We start from the raw sequence: 13,886 nt of genomic DNA on the forward strand, positions 1-13,886 counted from the left end.
TCGCAACAGGTGATGGCTTGCCAATGTAGGGTACCTCTTGAAACTTTTTCACATTGAAGTTTCCTAAGTTGGTGTCTCTGGTATTACTCCATTTGGACACAATCCTGGTCTCCAATTCGTCATTCTTCTGATCTTCTTTGATGAGAACCGGGCGACTAGTAGATACTCCTGCCTTTGGAGTCGCCATCTTGATACCTACACAACATTTCAAAATTAGTCCTTGAGGATTAAAGGGTAGAAAATAAGACTCAAAAGGAAGATTTAAGATATTAATTAGGAAACCTCATGATAAATCTAGAGTTATCATTTCCTAATTAATTAATCAACACTTAAGACTTTTCTAAAAAAAGTGCCCAAAAATCAAGTCTTGAATAAGGATACTAAGATAATTTCGCCATACCTCCTCTTGAGTATTCAAAAAAAACTTGACAATGATGAAAGAAAACTAGACTTTGATGGACAAGGCCTAGATTGTAGTCCTCCCTTGGATGGATTGTGCCTCCTCTAGCTTCAAAAAGAATAAATTCCACCCTCCTTAGTATCCACACTTAGTAGAAATTCGCTCCAAACAAGCTATATTTCGCTCCTCCAATTTGCTCTTCAATTTCGCATTCAAGAAGGGATGAATGAATGATTAAAACTTGAACAAAGCACCCCCATTATATAGAGCGCTCACCTCTTGTTTCCCCTAGGCCAACTTGGCAAAAAAGGGAAAAAAAAATAAATAAAATCTCTAAAAAGGGTGGCCGACTTGCCTATAAAGGCAAAATAATTCCCTTGAGCGCTCATTTAATTTTAAAAAATTAATTTTAATCCTCCAAGGTAAAATTTCGATTATTTCAAGGCTTAAAATTAATTCATTAAATGCAAAATGCTTTTAAATTAATGCGAATTTAAATTTAATTTTCCACACGCCTCAAATTTAGCAATTTTGGTGATTTAGTGCAAACTGAAGAAAATCAGTTTTTTGATCAAGGTCTTAATGAAGTTTTGCTAATGATTTTGCCCTAGACCCTCTCCAAGGGTCAGGAGCGATTTTCCAAATTTAGCCTTGAATATTTCATACCTTGACTATAAAATCTCTTGGAGGGTAAATTCATATCCAGTTTAAGGTCTTGCATTTCAAATTTTGGTATTCTGCATGAGGAATTTAGGTGGAAATGTGGATTTCGCCCTGGACCCTCTCCAAGGGTCAGGAGCGATTTTCTCATTTTAGGCTTATAATCCACCTTAACTTAATCGTTGAACTCTCTACGCAATTTCCAAAATCCATTTCCTTGCACCACCAAGTTACTTCATCAAAAATCTTGGAGGAAATAATGCTTTTAGAGGAATTTCACCCTGGACCCTCTCCAAGGGTCAAGAGCGATTTTCATAATTTGGCTCAAAATTGACATTTTTCAAAGCTCAAAATTTCTTCAAGGCATCTCAAATAGGTCTTCTTACTAAATTCCAGACTTAGCTCTATCCAACTCAGGAGAAAAAGTGTGATTTTGGTGTTTTTCGCCCTGGACCCTCTCCAAGGGTCCGGAGCGATTTTCATAATTCTGACTAAAAATCCTCACTTCCTCATCTAAAAAATTCTTCACCAAGCAAGATCATGTTCATGCCTCCAAACTAAGCAAGAAAATCCTCTTTCCAAGTTTTTCGCCCTGGACCCTCAACAAGGGTTAGGAGCGATTTTGCAAATCTAGACTCAATCCATCATCATTTTTCGTTGAAACTTTATTCATCACTAGGTAATGTCTTTCCTTATCCACTCCATCCAAATTTGTCTTGTTTCTGCAAGGTAGAATAAGGGGTTTTCAAATTTTCGCCATGGACCTTCAGCAAGGGTCAGGAGCGATTTTTCTTTCCTAGCCTAGGATCATCAAGTTTTGGAAGCAAACCTTTATTCATCATGAATTTGAAGGCCTTTTCTACCTTCATATAACCTTGCCTTAGCACAATCTTGAAGGGAACATGTTGGTTTTATGATTTTCGCCCTGGACCCTCTCCAAGGGTCAGCAGCGATTTTGATAATTACCTTCAAAACTTTCATTCTCAACAATCCTTCTTCACTTCAAGGCAATTCAAACCTCATTTCAAACTTGTGTCTAGGCTTTAGCTTCGTTCAAACTTGGAGGAAAAAGTAGGTTTTTTAGAATTTTCGCCCTGGACCCTCTCCAAGGGTCAGGAGCAATTTTCCCTATTTAGCTTGATTGCTTCTTTGTTGGCCATCCAAATTATCTTTAATGGGTAAAACACACCTTTTCACATTCATTCCAACCATAAAAATCATTTTGACTTTGCAAGAAAAATGTGTTTTTGAGAATTTCGCCCTAAGCCTTCAGAGAGGGTCAGGAGCGATTTTTGCCATCTAGACCAAAATGCTTCACTTTTCACCTTGAAACCTCTTTGCTAAGGAAGATTTCATCTTGCATTGTGCTATGAATAGGTTTTCATGCCTAAGAAAGGTCAAAAAATATGCTTATAAAGAATTTCGCTCTGGACCCTCAGCAAGGGTCAGGAGCGAAATTGCCTTTCCTGGGCAAAACTCCTTCATCTCTTCATCTTCAAACAAGTTTGGGGGCTTCATTATGCTCACTTCACCATTCATCATGCCTTTGACATCTCAATTTGACCAAACAAGGCCAGAAATGACTCAAATAGGAATTTTTGCCCTGGACCTTCAGCAAGGATCAGGAGCGAATTTTAGGTTTTCAACAAAGTCCTCCATCATTTCAAGTTAAACTTTTTCAGGCGGGTAGAAGGAGATGCTCATTTGCCATTCATGTTCAAAACTTGGTCCTTTTTCACTACAAAATGAGGAAAAATCAAAATTTCGCCCTGGGCCTTCAGCAAGGGTCAGGAGCGAATTTTCTATTTCAGGCATCATCTTGCTCTCAAAAAAATCAATCAAAACCTCTCCAAGCAAGAACACACAAATTCATCTTAAAACATGTCAACACTTAGTCAAAATTGTGAAGGAAATCCAATCTACAAAGAATTTCGCCCTGGACCCTCAGCAAGGGTCAAGAGCGAATTTAACATTTTCAGGCTCTTGATCCATTCCATTCCCTATTTAACTCGGCCGACTAGACTCCCTTTCTTCACTGACCATGCTTAACTGACTCAGACTTGGAAACAAACAAGACTTTACCCCAAAAAACCTCTATTCAATCCAAACCTAACCTAAGACCTATTTGACTCCCCTGACCTAACCAATTTGACTCTCCTGAAAGGTTTACCTTGTTCCAACAATCTCAATTCTTCAGGGAGACACTTAACAATTTTCCAAAATTTGACTGGACTTAGCTTGAATGATGTCAAAAAAGAACCCTTAAGGTTTAGCCCTAGCCCAGACAGACAATCACTTACTCAAAATTCCAAAAAAGCAGAGAGAAGAACAAATAGAGAGAAAGCAAAACAAAAGCAAAAAGAGGGGGTCCCCATTCTAATGGGGTGATGTGTGAAATGGTCACAAAACTTTCCTATAGTAAACCCCTAGCCTTAGGCACTTTGCTATCTCCAAAAAGTAGATCAATAAAGTTTGGAGCTTCATATCCATACAACGCCATAAATGATCACATCCTGATAGACATGTGGTACGTGGAATTATAATAATACTCAGCAAGGTGCAACCATCTAACCCATGCCTTCGCTGCCCTGAAATGTTATTTCTAAGGTACCCTTCCACCCATTTATTTACTATCTTTGTCTGCCCATCTATCTGTGGGTGATAGCTGGTACGAGAAGTGAGCTCAGTCCCACTCAACCTAAAGAGTTCCTACCCAAAAAGACTCGGGAACATGTCGTCCCTATCACTAAAAATAGTCCTAGGCATCCCATGAAGTTTGAATATCACTCTGAAGAATAAATCAGCTACCTGTGCTATTGTATATGTTGTTGAGATGGCAAAGAAATTTGTAAATTTTGTCAATCTGCCTTGTTGTCTTCATTTTTGAACAATGAGAAAATGAGACACATCCCTACAATTTTACTCAAATCGCAGTTCGCGTATTCATACATCTTATTTTGAAGTTCTTTTCATTTGTTCGTTCTTTAAATGCCAAGTTTAGAGTTTCGTTCATCTGTCTTTAGTCATCCATTGTTCTTCATTGTAAAATGGGTTTTTAACTTTCTATTGCAAGTCGTTTTTCATTGTCATTTGCAAAACAGGCTTTGACGTCCAAATTGCAATTTTTAGTTCTTTTTTCCCTTTTCTCATCAGGTCTTAGAAACCCAATTTCAACTCTTAGATGCATTTATTACTTTTGAGTGTTGTAAAAAAAATCATTTTACAATGCTTATTGGTTTTAAAATGTGATTTGAGTAATGGTTTTGACATTGCAATTCATAGCTTTCTTTTGCATTTCAAGTCCTATTCTTTGCGTTTTTGCCTAAGAAGATTACCCCCTTGATGGCTTCGTTTTCTCCCTCCATTTCTTAGGTGAGTATTCTTCTTCTTTTCTCTGTTTTTTATCTTCTTAGCAGCTCGTATTTGTTAGGTTTTAAATTGATATGATATCGTTTTAAGTCATTTTCCATTTTTGTACCCCATAGGCTAGGGTTTTTATGTTCATGTTTTGTCTTTGTTCTTTTGAATTGCAATGATCTTGCTGTTAAGTTCCCCATGGATTGAGCCTTTTATGTGTTCGGATCTTAGAAACCCGATGCTATGCCATTCAAAGTTTCTTCACTTACACATGCATTCGGGTTTCGTATGCGCAACTACAAATTTTTATTGCATAAGAATTTTACCCTGTAGTCCAATATACGAAACCAGACTACACATTGTTATTTACCATTGATTACAAAGAAAGCATTGATCTTCATTTGTAATCGGGTCTTGCAGACCCGATTACAAGTTCACACCATTTCTTGCATTGTAATCAGGTCTTCAAAACCCGATTAAATCGGACTATTTCTCTTAAGCGATTATAATAATTGTAATCGGGTCTCAAGGAGAGACCCAATTACATGTTGATTCTTGCTAGTTGTAATCGAATCCTTGAGACCCGATTACACTCATAATAGAGCCAATGCAAGGTAGTTGTAATCAGGTCTCTAGAATTCGATTACAATTGTTCTTCCCATATCATAAAGTAATTAACGGATTTGTAATCAGGTCCTAGAGACCCAATTACATCTTCAAATTATCTTATAGCTTGTTCACTATTGCATTAAAGTCTTACCTGTTTGCGATCTGATTATAGAAACCTGATTGCATAATCATACATTCTATAAGGCTTGCAATCGGATCTCTATGACCCAATTGCAAACCTTCATTGGCCTTGTTTCCAAAACAAACAAACAAAAATGTAAACGTAACATTCTTTGCCTCACACTTCTTGTCACTTTCACGTTTTTGCCAATGTCCCCACCTATCATTTTCGTCTTTGCATCATTTATCCATGTTTGCACACACGATCTACCCAAATCAATAGGTTAAGAGGTTGGTCTTGATTCTGCAATGCTATAATCTCAGAGGAATACCAATGAGCTTTTTGCTTCACGTGAAGATGTTCTTACTCTGTGAGATTTCCATCTCACCCTTGCAGATCAAGCTCAGATGTCTGGATAACTGGCTACCACACCAAACAAAAAGATGAAGGACAAATATCAAAAATACCAGAATGCTATCCCACCTTCTTCAATGAGTTCAAATGTTGAAGAAATCAAGGATACACAGATAGGACATATGTTGATATGTCTGAATTTCTCAAAAGGACTGAGGAACAGTCATCATCACCAGGCATGCAACAGCTCCTTAGTAGTCACATCCACCTAGTCTCATCTTTTCCAATGGCTGTTCTAGAACCAAAATTCGTTCTTGCCTGTGCTTCTCATTTTGACAAGGCGGCAAGGACTATCAGGGATGATGGTGGTAAAGTAATTATTAGACTGGATCCTGAAGCTATTGATAAAGCTTTTAAGGTTCCGGCTCCTCCTGCACATGCCAACATCACAATAGGAAAAGCTCAAGCTCATTACAATCAGAATGAAGAGTCTCGTAAAAAGAATATCAATGCCCATTGGCTCTTGAAGCCAAGAGCCACTACCACTAGATGGCCTAAACTTTATAGGAGTGACTTCAAAGAAGAAATTAATGACATGATTACTCTCCTCAGTAGACTCAAAGGATTAAAGAAATCCGACAAATTTGAGACGTGGATGTACAGATATATTTCTATTATGAAGAAAGGTGTGCAGCAGATTTTCTGGGGTGAGCAAATCACTGATGCCCTATGTGAACAACTTTCACAAGTGCCTACCACTCTTACTTTCTACATGAATTCATATTTGGTATACATGGCAGCTTCGTTCAGGCAATTTCCTGGTCTCACCACTGAAGGAGACTGAACAAAAGTGTCGGTATGGATATATTATGATCAGCTAACCATGAAGACTGGTAGACATCATTACAGAAGGATTCAAGATGCTTTCTATGGTTCTTATATGTGCTCTTTTGACAAGCCCCTCAACAAAAGAAGAGTATCAAAGGCAACTTGGAAGAAAGTTAACGAGTACGGGTTTCTCTTCTTACGGTTTCCTACATACACATACATGAGAGTAGGCTATTTCGATGATCACCCATACATGCTTCCAAGATACCTTACTGACGGAGTTGGCAAGGCAAATAATGGTTGTTCATGCAAAACAATTGGCTCCTCATAAGGCAGGTTTGATTATATCTACTCAGAATCCTCTCGCCATCGGGAGATATTTATTGACAACCTCTACCAAGGCTAAAGCTATGGAGACATAGCTCCAGGAGATCAAATTAAAGAAGTTCAAAGTCAAAAAGGATTTTGACTACAGAGGAATGAAAGATAAGATAAAAAGAGCCTTCATTAATGTGTGCCGAATTGAAGATGTCTGGATTGATCTCCATATTGAAGAGGATGTTAGAAGGATGGACTATAGCAGGCTCAATTTTGAGCAAATTGTTGACTTAGATCTAAGTGACATTCTAGAAGGTATGGAAGATGACAAAGAGGTGGTTGATTTGATCTATGAGCAACAAAAGATTGCAGAAACTCCTCTTCCTCCCATCCATTGGCCACAAAAGGAATGTACATCCATTAAAGAAAGGTTTCAACCTATTCTCGCCAACACCAATACATGGTTGAAAATCAAAGGTGTAAAGTTGAAAAGGTTCAAAACTGAATCAGAAGATGATACAGCAGGACCAGTTGGTCGGAGGTCTGAGCTAAGGACCAAAAATAGAGAAGATGCTTCCTCTTCCAAAGGAACGAAGATTAAAATCAATATTAAAAACGCCAAGAATAAGTCTCAAGAAGGAACACCCATTAAGGGAAAATAACATATGGAAGAACAAGGGGATGATCAAAGTGAGCAAGACCAAGCAAAAGAAAGGCAAGTATCTCATGTTGCCATGGATCCAAGGACCCCTCATGGTAATATTTCTCAAGTATCCACTCTTGCCAACGTTCCCAAATTTCCTGTAGACACTAACGTTGATTCCTTTTCTACTGTGAAGATGAATTCAGTTCCTCCAGTGGTTCCTACCCAAAATATATCTACCCTAGCTACCGAGTCTGTCCTAGATGCTCCACAAGATAACTTGGATAGCATTTTTTATTATTATACCTCATACCTGAGCTTGTCAAATGTACCTACCTCCACCCTTATTGATTTTGATATGTTTATGTCTGGATCCATGTCTCATGTGGTAATTTAGTAGATTTCTCCTGCAATACAGACAAAAGCCCTGCCCATTGTGTCGACTGTGGTGCAAATAGAATCTATTCCTTCACAGGCTCTAGTTGAAACTACTCAACTTGACACTTCTAGTCTTCTTGCTTGGTTGAGGACAATCACTCCCAAAAGGACGAAACATGAGATATCTCCAGATGATTTTGATTTCAAGCAGCTTATACCGGCAAAATCTAAACCCACCAAGAGGGCTAAGACTGTTTCAAGAATATTGGTGAGTAAGGAGAAGGTGAAATATGCTAAGGTAGTCGAACCTATTATGGATAAGCCGGATGAAGAGATACAATCTACAAATTATAAAATTACAAAAATTGAACTTGGGAAACAAACACATGATAGTACCAAGCATGATGCACAAGAATTTGTAGCGTCTTTGATTCAAAGATATGATGAACTCATTGAGAAGAAAGATCAGTTGAAATAGCAGAATGAGCAACTCATCTCGGTACTCCTAAAGATCACTAAAAACACTGAAACGGCTGATCCAATATCATCCTCCATTGTCCGAGAATCTATCAACAAGGCTGAGAGGGCTGGAGAGAAAGCAAGTGTGATAGACTCTTGGGCAGGCAGGTTGTTACAGCAAGGTACCAAATTGGTAAGAACATTTCTTCGAATGTTGAAAGATTTAGAGGGAGTCAAGTTTGGATTGAAGCACACTTTGGAGGTCTTGTCTCAAGATTTACAATCTCAACAGAGAGATTTGAAAACTTGGCTCAAGTTTACAAATTACCAATTGGATGCACTATGTGAATACAATGTTTTGTCTTCTAGGAGGCAATATGTCGAATTCAAGGAACTTATGACCAACAAAGCTGAGGTGATTGAAGAATTGATGAATGATTTGGAATCAGCCTTAAAGTCATGTGTTGAAGATGAGAAAGAAATTCTCACTCAATTTGAGAAGGTCTCTTGTGGCTTGATGAATGAAGATAAAAAGTTGTTGTCAAAAGACGCGGTACTTTCAAAATTCAGTTCATTGATTCATGCAAAGATGGAAGTGGTTCGTTTCACCTTAACCTCCATCGACAAACTAACCAATCTTCAAGCATTTGTAAGCAAAATGCAAAGTGCTCAAAAGAAGTATCAGACATCTTTCACCAGTTATTCTGATGTTGTTCACAGGATCACAACAGTAGCAAGTCATACTTTTGGGCCAAATGATGAGGAAGTACAAGCTTTATTGCACAAATATTCGGAATTCATGGCCCAGAATGAAAGTTGAGAAGAAGTACCCTAAAACGCTTGTTTTCTTATGTTTTCTTAGAAATAATTTTGCCTAGACATATCATATGTAAAGTCAAAATTTGTAATTGGATATGATCACATTACAAGTCAAAATAGCTTAGGACTTATGATGTTGAATAAGTCAAATTTAGTTAGAATTTTCCACCTTTTTCTCATAGCTCCTAATCTATATATAGGAGGGAGCTCTTTGTAATTAGATTATCTTTTTTCGAATGCAAGAAAACTCTGTCAAAATTGTGCAGCGATATAAACTTTGATTTATACATTGCAATTTTGTATCATTGATTGATAAGAGAATTGTTGAGTTTTCAATCTTTGAGTTGAAGTTTATTCTATGTTATCATTGTGTTCTTATGTCATAATGGTGATGTTATCTTAAGTTAATCAAAGTATATGTGAGAATATTGTTGTGCTGTGAAGAGTGTTTTGAATCTGATTTCTTGTAGACTTTGAACTGCAAACTTCAAATTAAGATATAGTTATTAGTTGTGGTAGTGAGAACTCCTAGTCTTTGTACTACGATTCTTTTCATAGTCAAGTGAGAATTGCATTATACTGAAAGTTTTTATCTTATACTACGTTACAAAAGTCATTACAAAAGGTTGATAGGATTATAGTATGCCTTAGAGTGTCTTTGAGCTTTAAAATATTGTGTTCCCATCTCGGAAGCAACGGAAGTCTTTGAGCTTTTATAGAAACTTTGCTGCTTCTTTTTCAATCATATTCATCAGCACGCTTCTTAGTTAATTCTAAATAGCTAAGTAGTTTATTGATCATTATTGCTCTTAGCAGAAATATCCTTTCTGAATATAAGAGAAGAGGATAAGCATCTTCCTTGAAGGAAGAGGAAAAAGTGATGTAACACCCGATAATTAGATTAGTATAGGAAGTTATAGATTTTGTTGTAAAAATGTTTAGAGTGATAAGAAGGCAGCCTCCCCTTTGTGAGGAGAAATATTATCTTACACGCTGTGGTTGAAACCACAATTTTGTAAATCTCACAAGTTTACAAAAGTTTAAATCTCCTACTTCTTACTTCACTATTGTAATTGTCTTTGTAAGATGCTTGTAATCAAACATAAAAGAAATGAATAATCTTGTTGATATGGACACATATAAGAATTTACACTATAAAAGAATATAGTGGGTATCTCAATAAAAGAATTTATAAAAAGATTTACAAATGATATTTCAATAATCATTTCTTTTATGTATCTTTGGTCTCATCATTTTCTTTACTGGTTTGATTGTTTAGTACTTCTTGACAAAGACACAAAGATACTGTTGAACACAGAGTACCACTGAGAGGGGGGTGAATCAGTTCCAACCCAAAGTACCACTACAACTTTATCATATGGACTGATAACAAACTATGTTTCAGATTTTCTGAGGACTATGGACTGATATAGACTCACACATCCATAACTGAAACAATGGAATAAGAAGCTAGGAACCAGTTATACATGAGAAGTTATACATGAGAAGTTAGTATACTTATAGTTTCATTCATGTTATTACTGTCAGTATTTAAGAAGATGGGGATGAGATGTTCCAAAGAGGGGCACTCTAAAACCTATGGAATAAGAAGCTAGGAACCAGTTATACATGAGAAGTTAGTATACTTATAGTTTCATTCATGTTATTACTGACAGTATTTAAGAAGATGGGGATGAGATGTTCCAAAGTGGGTTAATAACTTTTAATTTACATATATAAGTATACTGACAGTAATGACATACTAAAAATAGACTTACTAAAAATAGTTTACTACCATTATATGTTGGCATTGCATGAAGATTGTTTTTGGGTCGCTGATCCCCACCCTATCTTGGGACTTAACCTATTGCTTGGATTTAGACTGCCCGTCTTTGGAACATCTCATCCCCATCTTCTTAAATACTGACAGTAATAACATGAATGAAACTATAAGTATACTAACTTTATCAGATGCCAACCCAAAGTACCACTACAACTTTATCATATGGACTGATAACAAGCTATGTTTCAGATTTTCTGAGGACTATGGACTGATATAGACTCACACATCCATAACTGAAACAATGGAATAAGAAGCTAGGAACCAGTTATACATGAGAAGTTATACATGAGAAGTTAATATACTTATAGTTTCATTCATGTTATTACTGTCAGTATTTAAGAAGATGGGGATGAGATGTTCCAAAGTGGGTTAATAACTTTTAATTTACATATATACCAGTATTAGAGTTCCGAACCTAACTGAAGATAGGGTGCGGATCAGCGACCCATTATATGTTGGCATTGCATGAAGATTGTTTTTGGGTCGCTGATCCCCACCCTATCTTGGGACTTAACCTATTGCTTGGATTTAGACTGCCCCTCTTTGGAACATCTCATCCCCATCTTATTAAATACTGACAGTAATAACATGAATCCGGGTGGCAGTGAAACTTACTAAAAAGATGTCAGCGTCAAAACACAATAAAAGTTTTCCAATCTCATCAAATATGGATTCAACCTATGATATACTATACAAAAACAATCTCTAATTCAAAGAACCTCATGAGGTATCGCTCAAGAAATGGATTGAACAAAACCTGGTGAAACGCAAAGTGTGTCTTAACGACAGCTCCCACATCACAAGCAGATATCCTTCATCAATGCAATCTCCATGCAATGCCAACAATACAAGATGCAAACACACTAAGGCGGGTGCTAAATTAAGCATAGAATTGTACCACCCTAGCAAGGGTGTACAATTTATGATGTTACATTTAGCCCCCACTTTAGCGGTCATATGACACTACGTGCATATGCAAGCTAAAGTAAAGTAAAGTACAATTAATGTGTAAAATATAATAATCAAATGATGTCAGCGTCAAAACACAATCAAAGTTTTCCAATCTCGTCAAATAAGGAAAATAGACAAAAGTTTAGAGAAAAAAGGGGAAAGTTCAATGAGAAGGCATATTATGTTAAAGATGATGCTGGTATCTCAAATGATGAATCAGACTACGAGGATGGTGATTGTTTGTTTATGGTAGAAAAGGATGTTCCTAAGTATGATATCTCTAAGACTGTTGCTAACACATTTCATGCTAGAAGAGATAAGAATGACAAAACTATGTCAACAATCTTCAGTTGTCTCCATCTGTGGCTACACCACTCTCCAACTGCTTTCTGGTAACACACTCTTGCCTTCTGGTGTAACTCCATGTCTACAGATGCAAGACCTTTCCTTCTCCTTCTTCAGTCAGGTTCGGGTCTCTAATACCGGTATATATGAAGGAAAAACACCTTTTAAATGTTTTGCATGTAATAAGATAGGTCATTTTGCATCTAGATGTCCTGAAAGGAATTCAAGATTTGAGGAAAGAGCTAGAAGATTTTTTAAGCAACTAAAGTTAGTTTCTAGTCCATAGGTCCATGACAAAGTTAATTGTAGTAAAATATCAATCTCCATGGATTAGGTTTTATAGTTTCATTCATGTTATTACTGTCAGTATTTAAGAAGATGGGGATGAGATGTTCCAAAGAGGGGCAGTCTAAATCCAAGCAAAAGGTTAAGTCCCAAGATAGGGTGGGGATCAGCGACCCATAAGCAATCTTCATGCAATGCCAACATATAATGGTAGTAAACTATTTTTAGTAAGTCTATTTTTAGTAAGTTTTTTTTTTTTGTGTAGGTAATTTTCCCTTTAAAATCATTTTCCATAATATCTAATTGTCTATGTCATAGAGTAAATTTTCTTACCCTACACCTTTGGTAGCCCTATAATGAAATCCACAGAAATACACTCCTATTTTTTGGGGGGAATAGACAGGGGCTGTAACAAACCAGTTGGGTAAGTATGTTCATTCTTGTTCTATTGGCATGTGGGACACTCTCAAACATACTGAACGACTTCATTTTTAAGTCATTATTATTTCTCCTCAGGTGGTCACAAAAATTTTCAAAGAAATGATTAAGTTACATAGTTAATGACAAGGGCAATAGATCCCTAAGCCTTTTGTAGCAAACGTTATTTCAATTGACAAGTAAAAAACTCACTCCAAGCACAAGCTACCACCCTCAAACCAAGGGGCAAACAAAGACAGTATGGGTCATGGAGTATTTGAGGAGTTAGGTAAATGACCAATAAATAGCATGGGTCAAGGCATTGTGTTTACGAGAATACTACTACTACACTTTCTAGAAGCATGTACTATATGATTATGATGCTCCAACTTTGGTTCATTTGATGCTTACAAGAAGGAAGGTATTAGCTGCTAGTGACTTGGTTAAGCATGGCCAAGGCATGTTGAGGGCACTCAAGGATCATTTTCAAAAAATTTAGAATCAACAAAAGCTCTATGACATCATTAACATCAACGAGAAAAAGTTATAGAATAGGAATACCATAAAGCACCTAATGTGTTGGAAGAATCTCCTCAGGGAGGATGCTACATGGAAAGGTAGGGAGATACTCGAGCATCAAAATTCCCATAGCCCATAGCCCATTTGTATTTCCTATAGGCTAAGGACAAAATAAGGGAAGTAATTTCATAATAGGATTAGAATTTGAGGCCCAATCATCTTTTCAACAAAGAGCAATTTAAATGTTACTATAGATAACCATTTAAATAAGATATTTAGGGCGAGCAGTCCATCAGATTTTGAAGCCTATGAATAAATTTATTTTAAAGTAATTTAAGTTCACTTAGGTAGAAAAGTAAATTAATGAAGGACTCAAATTGGACATGCCTATATAGGAGGGGCAAGCACCCAAAACAAATTAACCTTTCTCGTTATTACTAAATTCCATTTTTAAATTTGAAAACTCAAGAAAAAAACCCTTGGTTGGCAAATTCCAAATAACAGAACCCTTTTGGATTCAATTTTAGATTTTGGGATGAGAATCCTCATATCCATTTGTGGTGATTCTACTCAAGGATCA

General features: G+C 36.7%; 1 protein-coding gene across 2 annotated transcripts in view; it reads right to left on the reverse strand.

Annotated features, from left to right (window-relative positions):
- Window positions 1-13,886, reverse strand: part of LOC131073115 (uncharacterized) — a 210,099-nt gene that overhangs the window by 154,412 nt on the left and 41,801 nt on the right. The gene's annotated exons all lie outside the window — the stretch shown is intronic.

This window comes from Cryptomeria japonica, chromosome 7, assembly GCF_030272615.1.
Source record: "Cryptomeria japonica chromosome 7, Sugi_1.0, whole genome shotgun sequence".
In the NCBI taxonomy this organism is placed as follows: domain Eukaryota; kingdom Viridiplantae; phylum Streptophyta; class Pinopsida; order Cupressales; family Cupressaceae; genus Cryptomeria; species Cryptomeria japonica.